Source organism: Elephas maximus, chromosome Y, assembly GCF_024166365.1.
Source record: "Elephas maximus indicus isolate mEleMax1 chromosome Y, mEleMax1 primary haplotype, whole genome shotgun sequence".
Classification (NCBI taxonomy): Eukaryota; Metazoa; Chordata; class Mammalia; order Proboscidea; family Elephantidae; genus Elephas; species Elephas maximus.
The window spans coordinates 2,499,659-2,521,630 of record NC_064847.1 but is presented as its reverse complement, the minus strand read 5'-3'; positions in this window follow the sequence as shown (position 1 = coordinate 2,521,630).

The following is a 21,972-nucleotide window of genomic DNA, read 5'->3' as shown; positions in this document are numbered from 1 at the left end:
CACCAGGCCTTCCTGCTGAGGCACCTCTGGGTACACTCATTAGACACTCCTATTTAGGTACCTCTGGGTACAGTCACCAGGCCTTCCTTTCAAGGTATCTTTGGGTATATTCACCAGTCCTTCCTTCCGAGGTACCTCTGGGTATCGTCACCAGGCCTTTCTTCTGAGGTAACTCTGGGTACAGTCAGCAGGCCTTCCTCCTCAAATAACTTTGGGCACAATCACCAGGCCTTCCTTCTTAGGTACCTCTGGGTACAGTCACCAGGCCTTCCTTCTCAGTTTCCTTTGGGTACACTTACCAGGTCTTCCTTCTGAGATACCTCAGTGGACTGTCACCAGGCCTTCCTTCCAAGCTACCTCTGGGTATAGTCACCAGTCCTTCCTTCCGAGGTAACTCTCGGTACAGTCATCAGACCTTTTTTCCGAGGTAACTGTGGGTACAATCATCAGACCTTTCTTCCGAGATACCTCTGGGTAGAGTGACCAGGCCTTCCTTCCGAGGTACCTCTGAGTACAGTCAGTAGGCCTTCCTTCTGAGGTACCTCTGGGTACAGTTACCAGGCCTTCCTTCTCAGGCACCTCTGGGTACAGTCACCAGGCCTTCCTTCTCAGGCACCTCTGGGTACAGTCACCAAGCCGTCCTTCCCAGTTACGGCTGGGTACTGTCACCAGGCCTTCCTTCCGAGGTACCTCAGGGTACAGGCACCAGGTCTCGTATCCAAGCTACCTCTGGGTACAGTCACCAGGCCTTCCTTCCGAGGTACCTCTGGGTACAGTTACCAGGCCTTCATTCTCAGGCACCTCTGTTTACAGTCACCAGGCCTTCCTTCCGAGCTACCTCTGGGTACTGTCACCAGGCCTTCCTTCGCAGTTATCTCTGGGTAGAGTCACCAGGCCTTCCCTCCAGGGTTACTCTGGGTACAGTCACCAGGCCTTCCTTCCAGGTACCTCTGGGTACAGTCCGTAGGCCTTCCTTCTGAGGTACGTCTGGGTCCAGTCATCAGGCCTTCCTTCCTAGGTATGTATGGGCAGAGTCACCAGGCCTTCCTTCTGAGGTACCTCTGGGTATAGTCACCAGGCCCTCCTTCCGAGGTACGTCTGGGTACAGTCTCTAAGCCTTCCTTCCGAGGTTTGTCTTTGTACAGTTTCCAGGCCTTCCTTCTGAGGTACCTCTGGGTACAGTCACCACGCCTTCCTTCTTAGGTACCTCTGGGTATAGTTACCAGGCCTTCCTTCTCAGGTACGCCTGGGTACTGTCACCAGGCCTTCCTTCCGAGGTACCTCTGGGTACTGTCACCAGGCCTTCCTTCCGAGCTACCTCTGGGTACAGGCACCAGCCATTGCTTCCGAAGTAACTCTGGGTACAGTCACCAGGCCTTGTATCCAAGGTAACTCTGGGTACAGTCAGCGGGACTTCCTTCCGAGGTACTTCTTGGTATAGTCAGTAGGCCTGCCTTCTGAGGTACCTCTGGGTAATGTCTCCTGGGCTTCCTTCTCCAGTATCTTTGGGTACAGTCACCAGGCCTTCATTCTCAGCTACCTCGGGTTACAGTCACCAGGCCTTCGTTCTGAGGTAACTCTGAGTAGAGTCAGCAGGCGTGCCTTCTCAGGTGACTCTGGGTACTATCACCAGGCCTCTCTTCCGAGGTAACTCTGGGTACAGATAATCAGACCTTTCTTCCGAGATACCTCTCGGTAGAGTGACCAGGCCTTCCTTCCGAGATAACTCTGGGTACAGTCAGTCGGTCTTCCTTCTGAGCTACATCTGGGTGATGTCACCAGGCCTTCTTTCCGAGCTACCTCTGGGTACTGTCACCAGGCCTTCCTTCGCAGTTATCTCTGGGTACCGTCACCAGGCCTTCCTTCTGAGGTACCTCTGTTACAGTCACCAGGCCTTCCTTCTGAGATACCTGTGGTTACAGTCACCAGACCTTCCTTCTCAGGTTCCTTTGGCTGCAGTCACCAGGCCTTTTTTCCGAGTACCTCTGAGCACAGTCATCAGCCCTTTCTCCCGAAGTACCTCTGGGAATAGTCACCAGGCCTTCCTTCTGAGGTACCTCTGGGTACAGTCAGCAGGCCTTCCTTCTCAGATACCTCTGGGCACAGTCACGAGGGCTTCCTTCTTAGGTACCTCTGAGTACAGTCACCAGCCTTCCTTCTGAGGTACCTTTTGGTACACTTACCAGGTCTTCCTTTTGAGGTACATCTGTGGACTGTCACCAGGCCTTCCTGCTGAGGCACCTCTGGGTACACTCATTAGACACTCCTATTTAGGTACCTCTGGGTACAGTCACCAGGCCTTCCTTCCAAGGTATCTTTGGGTATATTCACCAGTCCTTCCTTCCGAGGTACCTCTGGGTACTGTCACCAGGCCTTCCTTCTGAGGTAAGTCTGGGTACAGTCAGTAGGCCTTCCTTCTGAGGTACATCTGGGAAATGTCACCAGGCCTTCCTTCCGAGGTATCTCTGGGTACAGTTACCAGGCCTTCATTCTCAGGCACCTCTGGGTACAGTCAATAGGCCTTCCTTCTGAGGTAGCTCTGCGTACAGTCACCAGGCCTTCCTTCCTAGTTACCTCTGCGTATAGACATCTGGCCTTCCTTCTGAGGTACCTCTGGGTACAGTCACCAGGGCTTCCTTCCGAGGTACCTCCGGGTCCAGTCACCAGGGCTTCCTTCCGAGCTACGACAGTGTACAGTCACCAGGCCTTCCTTCCGAGATACATCAGTGTGCAGTCACCAGGCCGTCCTTTCCAGATACCTCTGGGTACAGTCACCGGGCCTTCCTTCCAAAGAACCTCTGGGTACTGTCTCCAGGCCTTCCGTCTGAGGTATCTCTGGGTACAGTCACTGGACCTTTCTTCCGAGGTACCTCTGGGTACTGTCACCAGGCCTTCATTCCGAGGTAAATTTTTGTACTGTCACCTGGCCTTCCTTCCGAGGTACCTCTGGGTACAGTCACTAGGCCTTCCCTCTGAGGTACCTCTGAGTACAGTCAGCAGGCCTGCCTTCTCAGATACCTCTGGGTACTGTCACCAGACCTTCCTTCTGCGGTAGCTCTGGGTACAGACACCAGGGCTTCCTTCGGAGGTACCTCTGGGTAAGGTCATCAGGGCTTCCTTCCGAGGTATGTATGGGTAGAGTCACCAGGGCTTCCTTCTAAGGTACGTCTGAGTACAGTCACCAGGCCTTCCTTCCGAGGTATCTCTGGGTACAGTCATCAGGCCTTCGTACCGAGTTACCTCAGGGTACAGTCACCAGGCCTTCCTTCCGAGGTACCTCTGTGTTCAGTCACCAGTCCTTCCTTCCGAGGAACCTCTGGGTACAGTCACCAGGCCTTCTTTCCGAAGTACCTCTGGGAATAGTCACCAGGCCTTCGGTCTGAGGTACCTCTGGGTACAGTCAGCAGGCCTTCCTTCTCAGATACCTCTGGGCACAGTCACCAGGGCTTCCTTCTTAGGTACCTCTGAGTACAGTCACCAGCCTTTCTTCTGAGGTACCTTTTGGTACACTTACCAGGTCTTCCTTTTGAGGTACCTCTGTGGACTGTCACCAGGCCTTCCTGCTGAGGCACCTCTGGGTACACTCATTAGACACTCCTATTTAGGTACCTCTGGTACAGTCACCAGGCATTCCTTCCAAGGTACCTTTGGGTATATTCACCAGAACTTCCTTCCGAGGTACCTCTGGGTACTGTCACCAGGCCTTCCTTCTGAGGTAAGTCTGGGTACAGTCAATAGGCCTTCCTTCTGAGGTACATCTGGGAAATGTCACCAGGCCTTCCTTCCGAGGTATCTCTGGGTACAGTTACCAGGCCTTCATTCTCAGGCACCTCTGGGTACAGTCACCAGGCCTTCCTTCTGAGGTAGCTCTGGGTACTGTCACCAGGCCTTCCTTCTGAGTTACCTCTGCGTATAGTCACCAGGCCTTGCTTCTGAGGTACCTCTGGGTACAGTCACCAGACCTTCCTTCTGAGGTACCTCTGGGTACTGTCACCAGGTTTTCCTTCTGAGGTAACTCTGCGTACTGTCACCAGGCCTTCCTTCCGAGGTAATTCTGTGTTCAGTCAAGAGTCCTTCCTTCCGAGGAAACTCTGGGTACACTCACGAGGCCCTGTATCCGAATACGTCTGGGTACAGTCACCAGGCCGTCCTTCCGAGGTACCTCTGGGTATAGTCAGTAGGCCTTCCTTCTGAGGTACCTCTGGGTAATGTCTCCAGGGATTCTATCTCCAGTACTTCTGGGTACAGTCAACAGGCCTTCATTCTCAGGTACCTCTGGGTAGAGTCACCAGCCCTTCATTCTCAGGTACCTCAGAGTACGGTCTCCAGGCCTTCTTTCCGAGGAACCTCTGGGTACAGTCACCAGACCTTCCTTCTGAGGTACCTCTGGGTATCATCACCAGGCCTTTCTTCTGAGGTAACTCTGGGTACAGTCAGCAGGCCTTCCTCCTCAAATACCTCTGGGCACAGTCACCAGGCCTTCCTTCTTAGCTACCTCTGGGTACAGTCACCAGGCCTTCCTTCTCAGTTACCTTTGGGTACACTTACCAGGTCTTCCTTCTGAGGTACCTCAGTGGACTGTCACCAGGCCTTCCTTCCAAGCTACCTCTGGGTATAGTCACCAGTCCTTCCTTCCGAGGTAACTCTGGGTACAGTCATCAGACCTTTTTTCCGAGGTAACTGTGGGTACAATCATCAGACCTTTCTTCCGAGATACCTCTGGGTAGAGTGACCAGGCCTTCCTTCCGAGGTACCTCTGAGTACAGTCAGTAGGCCTTCCTTCTGAGGTACCTCTGGGTACAGTTACCAGGCCTTCCTTCTCAGGCACCTCTGGGTACAGTCACCAGGCCTTCCTTCTCAGGCACCTCTGGGTACAGTCACCAAGCCGTCCTTCCCAGTTACGACTGGGTACTGTCACCAGGCATTCCTTCCGAGGTACCTAAGGGTACAGGCACCAGGTCTCGTATCCAAGCTACCTCTGGGTACAGTCACCAGGCCTTCCTTCCGAGGTACCTCTGGGTACAGTTACCAGGCCTTCATTCTCAGGCACCTCTGTTTACAGTCACCAGGCCTTCCTTCCGAGCTACCTCTGGGTACTGTCACCAGGCCTTCCTTCGCAGTTATCTGTGGGTACAGTCACCAGGCCTTCCCTCCAGGGTTACTCTGGGTACAGTCACCAGGCCTTCCTTCCAGGTACCTCTGGGTACAGTCCGTAGGCCTTCCTTCTGAGGTAACTCTGAGTACAGTCAGGAGGCCTGCCTTCTCCGACACTTTTGGGTACTGTCACCAGGCCTTCCTTCTGAGGTACCTCTGGGTCCAGTCATCAGGCCTTCCTTCCTAGGTATGCATGGGCAGAGTCACCAGGCCTTCCTTCTGAGGTACCTCTGGGTATAGTCACCAGGCCTTCCTTCCGAGGTACGTCTGGGTACAGTCTCTAAGCCTTCCTTCCGAGGTTTGTCTTTGTACAGTTTCCAGGCCTTCCTTCTGAGGTACCTCTGGGTACAGTCACCACGCCTTCCTTCTTAGGTACCTCTGGGTATAGTTACCAGGCCTTCCTTCTCAGGTACGCCTGGGTACTGTCACCAGGCCTTCCTTCCAGGTACCTCTGGGTACTGTCACCAGGCCTTCCTTCCGAGGTACCTCTGGGTACAGGCACCAGCCATTGCTTCCGAAGTAACTCTGGGTACAGTCACCAGGCCTTGTATCCAAGATAACTCTGGGTACAGTCAGCGGGACTTCCTTCCGAGGTACTTCTTGGTATAGTCAGTAGGCCTGCCTTCTGAGGTACCTCTGGGTAATGTCTCCTGGGCTTCCTTCTCCAGTACCTTTGGGTACAGTCACCAGACCTTCATTCTCAGCTACCTCGGGGTACAGTCACCAGGCCTTCGTTCTGAGGTACCTCTGAGTAGAGTCAGCAGGCGTGCCTTCTCAGATGACTCTGGGTACTATCACCAGGCCTCTCTTCCAAGGTAACTCTGGGTACAGATAATCAGACCTTTCTTCCGAGATACCTCTCGGTAGAGTGACCAGGCCTTCCGTCTGAGGTACCTCTGGGTACAGTCAGCAGGCCTTCCTTCTGAGGTACTCTGGGTACAGTCAGGAGGCCTTCCTTCTCAGATACCTCTGGGCACAGTCACCAGGGCTTCTTTCTTAGGTACCTCTGAGTACAGTCACCAGCCTTCCTTCTGAGGTACCTTTTGGTACACTTACCAGGTCTTCCTTTTGAGGTACATCTGTGGACTGTCACCAGGCCTTCCTGCTGAGGCACCCTGGGTACACTCATCAGACACTCCTATTTAAGTACCTCTGGGTACAGTCACCAGGTCTTCCTTCCAAGGTATCTTTGGGTATATTCACCAGTCCTTCCTTCCGAGGTACCTCTGGGTACTGTCACCAGGCCTTCCCCCTGAGGTAACTCTAGGTACAGTCAGTAGGCCTTCCTTCTGAGGTACATCTGGGAAATGTCACCATGCCTTCCTTCCGAGGTATCTCTGGGTACAGTTACCAGGCCTTCATTCTCAGGCACCTCTGGGTACAGTCACCAGGCCTTCCTTCTGAGGTAGCTCTAGGTACAGTCACCGTGCCTTCCTTCTGAGTTACCTCTGCGTATAGTCACCAGGCCTTCCTTCTGAGGTAGCTCTGGGTACAGTCACCAGGGCTTCCTTCCGAGGTACGACAGTGTACAGTCACCAGGCCTTCCTTCCGAGGTACGTCAGTGTGCAGTCACCAGGCTGTCCTTCCCAGGTACTCTGGGTACAGTCACCAGGCCTTCCTTCCGAAGAACCTCTGGGTACTGTCTCCAGGCTTTCCGTCTGAGGTAACTCTGGGTACAGTCACCAGGCCTTCCTACTGAAGTACCTCTGGGTACAGTCACCAGGCCTTCCTGCTGAGGTAACTCTGGGTACAGTCACAAGGCCTTCCTTCCGAGGTAAATTTTTGTACTGTCACCAGGCCTTCCTTCCGAGGTACCTCTGGGTACAGTCACCAGGCCTTCCTACTGAGGTACCTCTGGGTACAGTCACAAGGCCTTCCTTCTCAGATACCTCTGGGTACAGTCACCAGGCCTGCTTTCCGAGGTACCTTTGGGTACAGTCACTAGGCCTTCCTTCCAATATACCTCTGGGTATCCTTACTAGGCTTTCCTTCCAATTACCTCTGGGTACAGTCACCAGGCCTTCCTTCTGAGGTACCTCTGAGTACAGTCAGCAGGCCGGCCTTCTCACATACCTCTGGGTACTGTCACCAGACCTTCCTTCTGAGGTAGCTCTGGGTACAGACACCAGGGCTTCCTTCGGAGGTACCTCTGGGTAAGGTCATCAGGGCTTCCTTCCGAGGTATGTTTGGGTAGAGTCACCAGGGTTTCCTTCTAAGGTACGTCTGAGTACAGTCACCAGGCCTTCCTTCCGAGGTATCTCTGGGTACAGGCATCAGGCCTTCCCTCCGAAGTACATCTGGGTAGAGTCATCAGGCCTGCCTTCCGAGGTACCTCTGGATACTGTCACTAGGCCTTATTGCTGATGTAACTCTGGGTACTATCACTCAGACTTACTTCTGAGGTACCTGTGTGTAGACTAACCAGGACTTCCTTTCGAGGCACCTCTGCGTACGGTCACCAGTCCTTCCTTCTGAGGTACTCTGGGTGCAGTCAGCAGGCCCTCCTTCCGAGGTACCTCTGGGTACTGTCACCAGGCCTTCCTCCAGAGGTACCCCTGGGGACAGTCACCAGGCCTTCCCTCCAGGGTTACTTTGGTACACTCACAAGGCCTTCCTTCCGAGGTATCCCTGGGTACAGACACCAGAAGTTTCTTCCAGGGTAACTCTGGGTACAGTCACCAGGCCTTCTTTCCGAGGTACCTCTGGGTACAGTCACCAGGACTTCCTTCCGAGGTACCTCTGGGTTAGTCACCAGGCCTTCCTTCCGAGTTATGTCTGGGTACAGTCACCAGGCCTTTATTCTGCGGTACCTCTGGGTACAGTCAAGAGGCCTTCCTTCTGAGGTACCACTGGGTACAGTCACCACGCCGTTTTTCCGAGGAACTCTGAGCATAGTCATCAGCCCTTTCTCCCGAAGTACCTCTGGGTACAGTCACCCGGACTTCCTTCCAAGGTACCTCTGTGTTCAGTCACCAGGCCTTCCATCCGAAGAACCTCTGGGTACAGTCACCGGGCCTTCCTTCCGAGGTACCTCTGTGTTCAGTCACCAGGCCTTGCATCCGAGGAATCTCTGGGTATAGTCACCAGGCCTTCCTTCTGATGTAACTCTGGGTACAGTCAGCAGGGCTTTCTGCTCAGATTCCTCTGGGCACAGTCACCAGGCATTCCTTCTTAGGTACCTCTGGGTACAGTCACCAGGCCTTCCTTCTCAGGTACCTTTGGGTACACTTGGCAGTTCTTCCTTCTGAGGTACCTCTGTGAACTGACACAAGGTCTTCCTACTGAGGCACCTCTGGGTACACTCATCAGGCATTCCTACTTAAGTACCTCTGGGTACAGTCACCAGGCCTTTCTTCCGAGGTACCTCTGGGTACAGTTACCAGGCCTTCATTCTCAGACAACTCTGGGTACAGTCACCAGGCCTTCCTTCTGAGGTAGCTCTGAGTACAGTCAGCAGGCCTTCCTTTCGAGTTACCTCTGGGTACTGTCACCAGCCTTCCTTCGGAGGCACCTCTGGGTACAGTCACCAGGGCTTCCCTTCAGAGTTACTCTGGGTATAGTCAGAAGGCCTTCGTCCGAGGTACCCCCGGGTACAGAAACCAGACGTTTCTTCCAAAGTAACACTTTGTACAGTCACCAGACCTGCCTTCCAAGGTAACTCTGGATACTGTCTCCAGGCCTTCCTGCCGAGGTAACTCTGGGTACAGGCACCAGAACTTCATTCCGAGGTACCTCTGGGTACAGTTACAAGGACTTCCTTCCGAGGTACCTCTGGGTTAGACACCAGGCCTCCTTCCGAGGTACGTCTGGGTACAGTCACCAGGCCTTTATTCTGAGGTACCTCTGGGTACAGTCACCAGGCCTTCCTTCAGAGGTACATCAGTGTACAGTCACCAGGCCTTCCTTGTGAGGTACCTCTGGGTACAGTCACCAGGCCTTCCTTCTGAGATACCTGTGGTTACAGTCACCAGACCTTCCTTCTCACGTACCTCTGGGTACAGTCACCAGACCGTTTTTCCAACTACCTCTGTGCACCGTCATCAGCCCCTTCTCACGAGGTACCTCTGGGTACAGTCACCAGGCCTTCCTTCCAAGGTACCTCTGGGTATAGTCACCAGTCCTTCCTTCCGAGGTACCTCTGGGTACAGTCACCATGCCTTCCTTCCAAGGTACCTTTGGGTATATTCACCAGTCCTTCCTTCCGAGGAAACTCTGGGTACTGTCACCGGGCCTTCCTTCCGAGGTAACTCTATGTACAGTCATCAGACCTTTCATCCGAGATACCTCTGGGTAGAGAGACCAGGCCTTCCTTCTGTGGTATCTCCGGGTATAGTCACCCGACCTTCCTTCTGAGGTACCTGTGTGCACAGTCACCAGGTCTTCCTTCGGAGGCACCTCTGGGTACAGTCACCAGGCCTTCATTCTCAGGCACATCTGGGTACTGTCTCTAGGCCTTCCTTCCAAGGTACCCCTGGCTACAGACACCGGACGTTTTTTCCGAGGTAACTCTGGGTACGGTCACCAGGCCTTCATCTGAGTTTCCTCTGGGTACAGTCACCAGGACTTCCATCCGAGCTAACTCTGGGTACAGACACCAGGCATTCCTTCTGAGGTACCTCTGTGTACAGTCAGCAGACCTTCCTTCTGAGGTACCTGTGGGTACAGTCACCAGACCTTCCTCCTCAGGTAACTTTGGGTATACTGACCAGGTTTTCCTTCTGAGGTACCTCTGTGGACTGTCACCAGGCCTTCCTTCTGAGGCACCTCTGGGTACACTCATCAGGCATTCCTACTTAGGTACCCCTCGGTGCATTCACCATTCCTTGCTTCCAAGCTACCTCTGGGTATAGTCACTAGGCCTTCATCCGAGGTACCTGTGGGTAGTGTCACCAGGCCTTCCTTCCGAGGTACCTCTGGGTCCTGTCACCAGGCCTTCCCTCTAAGGTAATTCTGGGTACAGTCACCGGACCTTTCTTCTGAGAAACCACTGGGTACATTTACCAGGCCTTCCTTCCGAGGTAACTCTGTGTACAGACACCAGGCTTTCCTTCCGATGTAACTATGGATACAGTCACCAGGCCTTGTACCCGAGGTACCTCTGGGTATAGTCACCAGGCCTTCCTTCCGAGGTGCTTCTCGGTAGAGTCAGTAGGCCTTCCTTCTGAGGTACCTCTGGTAATGCCTCCAGGGATTCCTTCTCCTGTACCTCTGGATACAGTCACCAGGCCTTCCTTCTCAGATACATCTGGGTACAGTCACCAGGCATTCATTCTCAGGTACCTTTGGGTACAGTCACCAGGCCTTCCTTCTGAGGTACCTCTGAGTGCAGTCAGCAGGCCTGCCTTCTCAGATAACTCTGGGTACAGTCACCATGCTTTCCTTCTGACGTACTTCTGTGTACAGTCACCAGGCATTCCTTCTGAGGTAGTCTGGGTACAGTCACCCGGACTTCCTTCTGAGGTACCTGTGTGTAGAGTCACCAGGCCTTCCTTCCGAGGCACCTCTGGGTACAGACACCAGGCCTTCCTTCCGATGTAACTCTGGATACAGTCACCAGGCCTTGTACCCGAGGTACCTCTGGGTATAGTCACCAGGCCTTCCATCCGAGGTACTTCTCGGTACAGTCAGTAGGCCTTCCTTCTGAGGTACCTCTGGGTAATGCCTCCAGGGATTCCTTCTCCTGTACCTCTGGATACAGTCCCCAGGCCTTCTTCCGGAGGTACCCCTGGGTACAGTCACCAGGCCTCCCTCCAGGGTTACTCTGGGTACAGTCACAAGGCCTTCCTTCTGAGGTACCCAGGGTAGAGACACCAGAAGTTTCTTCCAGGGTAACTCTGGGTACAGTCACCAGGCCTGCCTTCCGAGGTACCTCTGGATACTGTCACCAGGACTTCCTGCTGAGGTAACTCTGCGTACACTCACCAGGCCTTCCTTCCGAGGTACCTCTGGGTACAGACACCAGGCTTTCCTTCCGAAGAACCTCTGGGTACTGTCTCCAGGCCTTCCGTCTGAGGTAACTCTGCGTACAGTCACCAGAGTATTCTTCCGAGGTACCTCTGTGTACCGTCACCCGGCCTTCCTACCGAGGTAAATTTGGGTACAGTCACCAGGCCTTCCTTCTGAGGTATCTCTGGGTACAGTCACCAGTCCTTTATTCTGAGGTACCTCTGAGTACAGTCACCAGGCGTTTATTCTGAGGTACCTCTGGGTACAGACACCAGGCCTTCCTTCCGAGTTATCTCTGGGTAGAGTCACCAGTCTTCATCCGAGGTACATCTGGGTTCACTCACAAGGAGTTACTTTGGAGGTACCTCTCGGTATACTCACCAGGTCTTCTTTCCGAGGTGCCTCTGCGTACAGTCACCAGGCCTTCCTTCTGAGGTACTTCGGGGTACTGTCACCAGGCCTTTATTCTGAGGTGTCTCTGGGTACAGTCACCCGACCATCCTTCTGAGGTATCTCTGTGTAGAGTCACCAGGTCTTCATTCCGAGGCACCTCTGGGTACAGTCACCAGGCCTTCCTTCCAAAGTACTCTGTGTATAGTCACCAGTCCTTCCTTCCGAGGTTCTCTGGGTACAGTCATCAGACCTTTCTTCCGAGGTAACACTGGGTACAGTCATCACACTTTTCTTCTGAGATAACTCTGGGTACAGTCAGTAGGCCTTCCTTATGAGGTACGTCTGGGTAATGTCACCAGGTCTTCCTTCCGAGGTACCAGGCCTTCATTCTCAGGCACCTCTGGGTACAGTCACCAGGCCTTCCTTCTGAGGTAGCTCTGGGTACAGTCAGCAGGCTTTCACTCTCAGATACCTTTGGGTACAGTCACCAGGCCTTCCTTCTGAGGTACCTCTGAGTACAGTCAGCAGGCCTGCCTTCTCAGATAACTCTGGGTACAGTCACCAGGTTTTCCTTCTGACGTACTTCTGGGTACAGTCACCAGGCCTTCCTTCTGAGGTACTCTGCCTACAGTCACCGTGACTTCCTTCTGAGGTACCTGTGTTTAGACTCACCAGGCCTTCCTTCCGAGGCACCTCTGGATACAGCACCAGGCCTTCCTTCTGAGGTACTCTGGGTACAGTCAGTAGGATTTCCTTTCGAGGTACCTCTGGGTATAGTTATCAGGCCTTCCTTCTTAGGTACCTCTGGGTACAGTCACCAGGCCTGCCTTCCGAGGTACCTCTGGATACTGTCACCAGGCCTTATCGCTGAGGTAACTCTGGGTACTATCACTCAGACTTCCTTCTGAGGTACCTGTGTGTAGACTAACCAGGCCTTCCTTCCGAGGCACCTCTGCGTACAGTCACCAGTCCTTCCTTCTGAGGTACTCTGGGTGCAGTCAGCAGGCCCTCCTTCCGAGGTACCTCTGGGTACTGTCACCAGGCCTTCCTCCAGAGGTACCCCTGGGGACAGTCACCAGGCCTTGCCTCCAGGGTTACTTTGGTACACTCACAAGGCCTTCCTTCCGAGGTATCCCTGGGTACAGACACCAGAAGTTTCTTCCAGGGTAACTCTGGGTACAGTCACCAGGCCTTCTTTCCGAGGTACCTCTGGGTACAGTCACCAGGACTTCCTTCCGAGGTACCTCTGGGTTAGTCACCAGGCCTTCCTTCCGAGTTATGTCTGGGTACAGTCACCAGGCCTTTATTCTGCGGTACCTCTGGGTACAGTCAAGAGACCTTCCTTCTGAGGTACCGCTGGGTATAGTCACCACGCCTTTTTTCCGAGGTCTCTGAGCATAGTCATCAGCCCTTTCTCCCGAAGTACCTCTGTGTACAGTCACCAGGACTTCCTTCCAAGGTACCTCTGTGTTCAGCCACCAGGCCTTCCATCCGAAGAACCTCTGGGTACAGTCACCGGGCCTTCCTTCCGAGGTACCTCTGTGTTCAGTCACCAGGCCTTCCATCCGAGGAATCTCTGGGTATAATCACCAGGCCTTCCTTCTGATGTAACTCTGGGTACAGTCAGCAGGCCTTCCTGCTCAGATTCCTCTGGGCACAGTCACCAGGCCTTCCTTCTCAGGTACCTTTGGGTACACTTGCCAGGTCTTCCTTCTGAGGTACCTCTGTGGACTGACACAAGGCCTTCCTACTGAGGCACCTCTGGGTACACTCATCAGGCATTCCTACTTAAGTACCTCTGGGTACAGTTACCAGGCCTTCATTCTCAGACAACTCTGGGTACAGTCACCAGGCCTTCCTTCTGAGGTAGCTCTGAGTACAGTCAGCAGGCCTTCCTTTCGAGTTACCTCTGGGTACTGTCACCAGCCTTCCTTCGGAGGCACCTCTGGGTACAGTCACCAGGGCTTCCCTTCAGAGTTACTCTGGGTATAGTCAGAAGGCCTTCGTCCGAGGTACCCCCGGGTACAGAAACCAGACGTTTCTTCCAAAGTAACACTTTGTACAGTCACCAGACCTGCCTTCCAAGGTAACTCTGGATACTGTCTCCAGGCCTTCCTGCCGAGGTAACTCTGGGTACAGGCACCAGAACTTCATTCCGAGGTACCTCTGGGTACAGTTACAAGGACTTCCTTCCGAGGTACCTCTGGGTTAGACACCAGGCCTCCTTCCGAGGTACGTCTGGGTACAGTCACCAGGCCTTTATTCTGAGGTACCTCTGGGTACAGTCACCAGGCCTTCCTTCAGAGGTACATCAGTGTACAGTCACCAGGCCTTCCTTGTGAGGTACCTCTGGGTACAGTCACCAGGCCTTCCTTCTGAGATACCTGTGGTTACAGTCACCAGACCTTCCTTCTCACGTACCTCTGGGTACAGTCACCAGACCGTTTTTCCAACTACCTCTGTGCACCGTCATCAGCCCCTTCTCACGAGGTACCTCTGGGTACAGTCACCAGGCCTTCCTTCCAAGGTACCTCTGGGTATAGTCACCAGTCCTTCCTTCCGAGGTACCTCTGGGTACAGTCACCATGCCTTCCTTCCAAGGTACCTTTGGGTATATTCACCAGTCCTTCCTTCCGAGGAAACTCTGGGTACTGTCACCGGGCCTTCCTTCCGAGGTAACTCTATGTACAGTCATCAGACCTTTCATCCGAGATACCTCTGGGTAGAGAGACCAGGCCTTCCTTCTGTGGTATCTCCGGGTATAGTCACCCGACCTTCCTTCTGAGGTACCTGTGTGCACAGTCACCAGGTCTTCCTTCGGAGGCACCTCTGGGTACAGTCACCAGGCCCTCATTCTCAGGCACATCTGGGTACTGTCTCTAGGCCTTCCTTCCAAGGTACCCCTGGCTACAGACACCGGACGTTTTTTCCGAGGTAACTCTGGGTACGGTCACCAGGCCTTCATCTGAGTTTCCTCTGGGTACAGTCACCAGGACTTCCATCCGAGCTAACTCTGGGTACAGACACCAGGCATTCCTTCTGAGGTACCTCTGTGTACAGTCAGCAGACCTTCCTTCTGAGGTACCTGTGGGTACAGTCACCAGACCTTCCTCCTCAGGTAACTTTGGGTATACTTACCAGGTTTTCCTTCTGAGGTACCTCTGTGGACTGTCACCAGGCCTTCCTTCTGAGGCACCTCTGGGTACACTCATCAGGCATTCCTACTTAGGTACCCCTCGGTGCATTCACCATTCCTTGCTTCCAAGCTACCTCTGGGTATAGTCACTAGGCCTTCATCCGAGGTACCTGTGGGTAGTGTCACCAGGCCTTCCTTCCGAGGTACCTCTGGGTCCTGTCACCAGGCCTTCCCTCTAAGGTAATTCTGGGTACAGTCACCGGACCTTTCTTCTGAGAAACCACTGGGTACATTTACCAGGCCTTCCTTCCGAGGTAACTCTGTGTACAGACACCAGGCTTTCCTTCCGATGTAACTATGGATACAGTCACCAGGCCTTGTACCCGAGGTACCTCTGGGTATAGTCACCAGGCCTTCCTTCCGAGGTGCTTCTCGGTAGAGTCAGTAGGCCTTCCTTCTGAGGTACCTCTGGTAATGCCTCCAGGGATTCCTTCTCCTGTACCTCTGGATACAGTCACCAGGCCTTCCTTCTCAGATACATCTGGGTACAGTCACCAGGCATTCATTCTCAGGTACCTTTGGGTACAGTCACCAGGCCTCCTTCTGAGGTACCTCTGAGTGCAGTCAGCAGGCCTGCCTTCTCAGATAACTCTGGGTACAGTCACCATGCTTTCCTTCTGACGTACTTCTGTGTACAGTCACCAGGCATTCCTTCTGAGGTAGTCTGGGTACAGTCACCCGGACTTCCTTCTGAGGTACCTGTGTGTAGAGTCACCAGGCCTTCCTTCCGAGGCACCTCTGGGTACAGACACCAGGCCTTCCTTCCGATGTAACTCTGGATACAGTCACCAGGCCTTGTACCCGAGGTACCTCTGGGTATAGTCACCAGGCCTTCCATCCGAGGTACTTCTCGGTACAGTCAGTAGGCCTTCCTTCTGAGGTACCTCTGGGTAATGCCTCCAGGGATTCCTTCTCCTGTACCTCTGGATACAGTCCCCAGGCCTTCTTCCGGAGGTACCCCTGGGTACAGTCACCAGGCCTCCCTCCAGGGTTACTCTGGGTACAGTCACATGGCCTTCCTTCTGAGGTACCCAGGGTAGAGACACCAGAAGTTTCTTCCAGGGTAACTCTGGGTACAGTCACCAGGCCTGCCTTCCGAGGTACCTCTGGATACTGTCACCAGGACTTCCTGCTGAGGTAACTCTGCGTACACTCACCAGGCCTTCCTTCCGAGGTACCTCTGGGTACAGACACCAGGCTTTCCTTCCGAAGAACCTCTGGGTACTGTCTCCAGGCCTTCCGTCTGAGGTAACTCTGCGTACAGTCACCAGAGTATTCTTCCGAGGTACCTCTGTGTACCGTCACCCGGCCTTCCTACCGAGGTAAATTTGGGTACAGTCACTAGGCCTTCCTTCTGAGGTATCTCTGGGTACAGTCACCAGTCCTTTATTCTGAGGTACCTCTGAGTACAGTCACCAGGCGTTTATTCTGAGGTACCTCTGGGTACAGACACCAGGCCTTCCTTCCGAGTTATCTCTGGGTAGAGTCACCAGTCTTCATCCGAGGTACATCTGGGTTCACTCACAAGGAGTTACTTTGGAGGTACCTCTCGGTATACTCACCAGGTCTTCTTTCCGAGGTGCCTCTGCGTACAGTCACCAGGCCTTCCTTCTGAGGTACTTCGGGGTACTGTCACCAGGCCTTTATTCTGAGGTGTCTCTGGGTACAGTCACCCGACCATCCTTCTGAGGTATCTCTGTGTAGAGTCACCAGGTCTTCATTCCGAGGCACCTCTGGGTACAGTCACCAGGCCTTCCTTCCAAAGTACTCTGTGTATAGTCACCAGTCCTTCCTTCCGAGGTTCTCTGGGTACAGTCATCAGACCTTTCTTCCGAGGTAACACTGGGTACAGTCATCACACTTTTCTTCTGAGATAACTCTGGGTACAGTCAGTAGGCCTTCCTTTTGAGGTACGTCTGGGTAATGTCACCAGGTCTTCCTTCCGAGGTACCAGGCCTTCATTCTCAGGCACCTCTGGGTACAGTCACCAGGCCTTCCTTCTGAGGTAGCTCTGGGTACAGTCAGCAGGCTTTCACTCTCAGATACCTTTGGGTACAGTCACCAGGCCTTCCTTCTGAGGTACCTCTGAGTACAGTCAGCAGGCCTGCCTTCTCAGATAACTCTGGGTACAGTCACCAGGTTTTCCTTCTGACGTACTTCTGGGTACAGTCACCAGGCCTTCCTTCTGAGGTACTCTGCCTACAGTCACCGTGACTTCCTTCTGAGGTACCTGTGTTTAGACTCACCAGGCCTTCCTTCCGAGGCACCTCTGGATACAGCACCAGGCCTTCCTTCTGAGGTACTCTGGGTACAGTCAGTAGGATTTCCTTTCGAGGTACCTCTGGGTATAGTTATCAGGCCTTCCTTCTTAGGTACCTCTGGGTACAGTCACCAGGCCTGCCTTCCGAGGTACCTCTGGATACTGTCACCAGGCCTTATCGCTGAGGTAACTCTGGGTACTATCACTCAGACTTCCTTCTGAGGTACCTGTGTGTAGACTAACCAGGCCTTCCTTCCGAGGCACCTCTGCGTACAGTCACCAGTCCTTCCTTCTGAGGTACTCTGGGTGCAGTCAGCAGGCCCTCCTTCCGAGGTACCTCTGGGTACTGTCACCAGGCCTTCCTCCAGAGGTACCCCTGGGGACAGTCACCAGGCCTTGCCTCCAGGGTTACTTTGGTACACTCACAAGGCCTTCCTTCCGAGGTATCCCTGGGTACAGACACCAGAAGTTTCTTCCAGGGTAACTCTGGGTACAGTCACCAGGCCTTCTTTCCGAGGTACCTCTGGGTACAGTCACCAGGACTTCCCTCCGAGGTACCTCTGGGTTAGTCACCAGGCCTTCCTTCCGAGTTATGTCTGGGTACAGTCACCAGGCCTTTATTCTGCGGTACCTCTGGGTACAGTCAAGAGGCCTTCCTTCTGAGGTACCGCTGGGTATAGTCACCACGCCTTTTTTCCGAGGTCTCTGAGCATAGTCATCAGCCCTTTCTCCCGAAGTACCTCTGTGTACAGTCACCAGGACTTCCTTCCAAGGTACCTCTGTGTTCAGCCACCAGGCCTTCCATCCGAAGAACCTCTGGGTACAGTCACCGGGCCTTCCTTCCGAGGTACCTCTGTGTTCAGTCACCAGGCCTTATATCCGAGGAATCTCTGGGTATAATCACCAGGCCTTCCTTCTGATGTAACTCTGGGTACAGTCAGCAGGCCTTCCTGCTCAGATTCCTCTGGGCACAGTCACCAGGCCTTCCTTCTCAGGTACCTTTGGGTACACTTGCCAGGTCTTCCTTCTGAGGTACCTCTGTGGACTGACACAAGGCCTTCCTACTGAGGCACCTCTGGGTACACTCATCAGGCATTCCTACTTAAGTACCTCTGGGTACAGTTACCAGGCCTTCATTCTCAGACAACTCTGGGTACAGTCACCAGGCCTTCCTTCTGAGGTAGCTCTGAGTACAGTCAGCAGGCCTTCCTTTCGAGTTACCTCTGGGTACTGTCACCAGCCTTCCTTCGGAGGCACCTCTGGGTACAGTCACCAGGGCTTCCCTTCAGAGTTACTCTGGGTATAGTCAGAAGGCCTTCGTCCGAGGTACCCCCGGGTACAGAAACCAGACGTTTCTTCCAAAGTAACACTTTGTACAGTCACCAGACCTGCCTTCCAAGGTAACTCTGGATACTGTCTCCAGGCCTTCCTGCCGAGGTAACTCTGGGTACAGGCACCAGAACTTCATTCCGAGGTACCTCTGGGTACAGTTACAAGGACTTCCTTCCGAGGTACCTCTGGGTTAGACACCAGGCCTCCTTCCGAGGTACGTCTGGGTACAGTCACCAGGCCTTTATTCTGAGGTACCTCTGGATACAGTCACCAGGCCTTCCTTCAGAGGTACATCAGTGTACAGTCACCAGGCCTTCCTTGTGAGGTACCTCTGGGTACAGTCACCAGGCCTTCCTTCTGAGATACCTGTGGTTACAGTCACCAGACCTTCCTTCTCACGTACCTCTGGGTACAGTCACCAGACCGTTTTTCCAACTACCTCTGTGCACCGTCATCAGCCCCTTCTCACGAGGTACCTCTGGGTACAGTCACCAGGCCTTCCTTCCAAGGTACCTCTGGGTATAGTCACCAGTCCTTCCTTCCGAGGTACCTCTGGGTACAGTCACCATGCCTTCCTTCCAAGGTACCTTTGGGTATATTCACCAGTCCTTCCTTCCGAGGAAACTCTGGGTACTGTCACCGGGCCTTCCTTCCGAGGTAACTCTATGTACAGTCATCAGACCTTTCATCCGAGATACCTCTGGGTAGAGAGACCAGGCCTTCCTTCTGTGGTATCTCCGGGTATAGTCACCCGACCTTCCTTCTGAGGTACCTGTGTGCACAGTCACCAGGTCTTCCTTCGGAGGCACCTCTGGGTACAGTCACCAGGCCCTCATTCTCAGGCACATCTGGGTACTGTCTCTAGGCCTTCCTTCCAAGGTACCCCTGGCTACAGACACCGGACGTTTTTTCCGAGGTAACTCTGGGTACGGTCACCAGGCCTTCATCTGAGTTTCCTCTGGGTACAGTCACCAGGACTTCCATCCGAGCTAACTCTGGGTACAGACACCAGGCATTCCTTCTGAGGTACCTCTGTGTACAGTCAGCAGACCTTCCTTCTGAGGTACCTGTGGGTACAGTCACCAGACCTTCCTCCTCAGGTAACTTTGGGTATACTGACCAGGTTTTCCTTCTGAGGTACCTCTGTGGACTGTCACCAGGCCTTCCTTCTGAGGCACCTCTGGGTACACTCATCAGGCATTCCTACTTAGGTACCCCTCGGTGCATTCACCATTCCTTGCTTCCAAGCTACCTCTGGGTATAGTCACTAGGCCTTCATCCGAGGTACCTGTGGGTAGTGTCACCAGGCCTTCCTTCCGAGGTACCTCTGGGTCCTGTCACCAGGCCTTCCCTCTAAGGTAATTCTGGGTACAGTCACCGGACCTTTCTTCTGAGAAACCACTGGGTACATTTACCAGGCCTTCCTTCCGAGGTAACTCTGTGTACAGACACCAGGCTTTCCTTCCGATGTAACTATGGATACAGTCACCAGGCCTTGTACCCGAGGTACCTCTGGGTATAGTCACCAGGCCTTCCTTCCGAGGTGCTTCTCGGTAGAGTCAGTAGGCCTTCCTTCTGAGGTACCTCTGGTAATGCCTCCAGGGATTCCTTCTCCTGTACCTCTGGATACAGTCACCAGGCCTTCCTTCTCAGATACATCTGGGTACAGTCACCAGGCATTCATTCTCAGGTACCTTTGGGTACAGTCACCAGGCCTCCTTCTGAGGTACCTCTGAGTGCAGTCAGCAGGCCTGCCTTCTCAGATAACTCTGGGTACAGTCACCATGCTTTCCTTCTGACGTACTTCTGTGTACAGTCACCAGGCATTCCTTCTGAGGTAGTCTGGGTACAGTCACCCGGACTTCCTTCTGAGGTACCTGTGTGTAGAGTCACCAGGCCTTCCTTCCGAGGCACCTCTGGGTACAGACACCAGGCCTTCCTTCCGATGTAACTCTGGATACAGTCACCAGGCCTTGTACCCGAGGTACCTCTGGGTATAGTCACCAGGCCTTCCATCCGAGGTACTTCTCGGTACAGTCAGTAGGCCTTCCTTCTGAGGTACCTCTGGGTAATGCCTCCAGGGATTCCTTCTCCTGTACCTCTGGATACAGTCCCCAGGCCTTCTTCCGGAGGTACCCCTGGGTACAGTCACCAGGCCTCCCTCCAGGGTTACTCTGGGTACAGTCACATGGCCTTCCTTCTGAGGTACCCAGGGTAGAGACACCAGAAGTTTCTTCCAGGGTAACTCTGGGTACAGTCACCAGGCCTGCCTTCCGAGGTACCTCTGGATACTGTCACCAGGACTTCCTGCTGAGGTAACTCTGCGTACACTCACCAGGCCTTCCTTCCGAGGTACCTCTGGGTACAGACACCAGGCTTTCCTTCCGAAGAACCTCTGGGTACTGTCTCCAGGCCTTCCGTCTGAGGTAACTCTGCGTACAGTCACCAGAGTATTCTTCCGAGGTACCTCTGTGTACCGTCACCCGGCCTTCCTACCGAGGTAAATTTGGGTACAGTCACCAGGCCTTCCTTCTGAGGTATCTCTGGGTACAGTCACCAGTCCTTTATTCTGAGGTACCTCTGAGTACAGTCACCAGGCGTTTATTCTGAGGTACCTCTGGGTACAGACACCAGGCCTTCCTTCCGAGTTATCTCTGGGTAGAGTCACCAGTCTTCATCCGAGGTACATCTGGGTTCACTCACAAGGAGTTACTTTGGAGGTACCTCTCGGTATACTCACCAGGTCTTCTTTCCGAGGTGCCTCTGCGTACAGTCACCAGGCCTTCCTTCTGAGGTACTTCGGGGTACTGTCACCAGGCCTTTATTCTGAGGTGTCTCTGGGTACAGTCACCCGACCATCCTTCTGAGGTATCTCTGTGTAGAGTCACCAGGTCTTCATTCCGAGGCACCTCTGGGTACAGTCACCAGGCCTTCCTTCCAAAGTACTCTGTGTATAGTCACCAGTCCTTCCTTCCGAGGTTCTCTGGGTACAGTCATCAGACCTTTCTTCCGAGGTAACACTGGGTACAGTCATCACACTTTTCTTCTGAGATAACTCTGGGTACAGTCAGTAGGCCTTCCTTTTGAGGTACGTCTGGGTAATGTCACCAGGTCTTCCTTCCGAGGTACCAGGCCTTCATTCTCAGGCACCTCTGGGTACAGTCACCAGGCCTTCCTTCTGAGGTAGCTCTGGGTACAGTCAGCAGGCTTTCACTCTCAGATACCTTTGGGTACAGTCACCAGGCCTTCCTTCTGAGGTACCTCTGAGTACAGTCAGCAGGCCTGCCTTCTCAGATAACTCTGGGTACAGTCACCAGGTTTTCCTTCTGACGTACTTCTGGGTACAGTCACCAGGCCTTCCTTCTGAGGTACTCTGCCTACAGTCACCGTGACTTCCTTCTGAGGTACCTGTGTTTAGACTCACCAGGCCTTCCTTCCGAGGCACCTCTGGATACAGCACCAGGCCTTCCTTCTGAGGTACTCTGGGTACAGTCAGTAGGATTTCCTTTCGAGGTACCTCTGGGTATAGTTATCAGGCCTTCCTTCTTAGGTACCTCTGGGTACAGTCACCAGGCCTGCCTTCCGAGGTACCTCTGGATACTGTCACCAGGCCTTATCGCTGAGGTAACTCTGGGTACTATCACTCAGACTTCCTTCTGAGGTACCTGTGTGTAGACTAACCAGGCCTTCC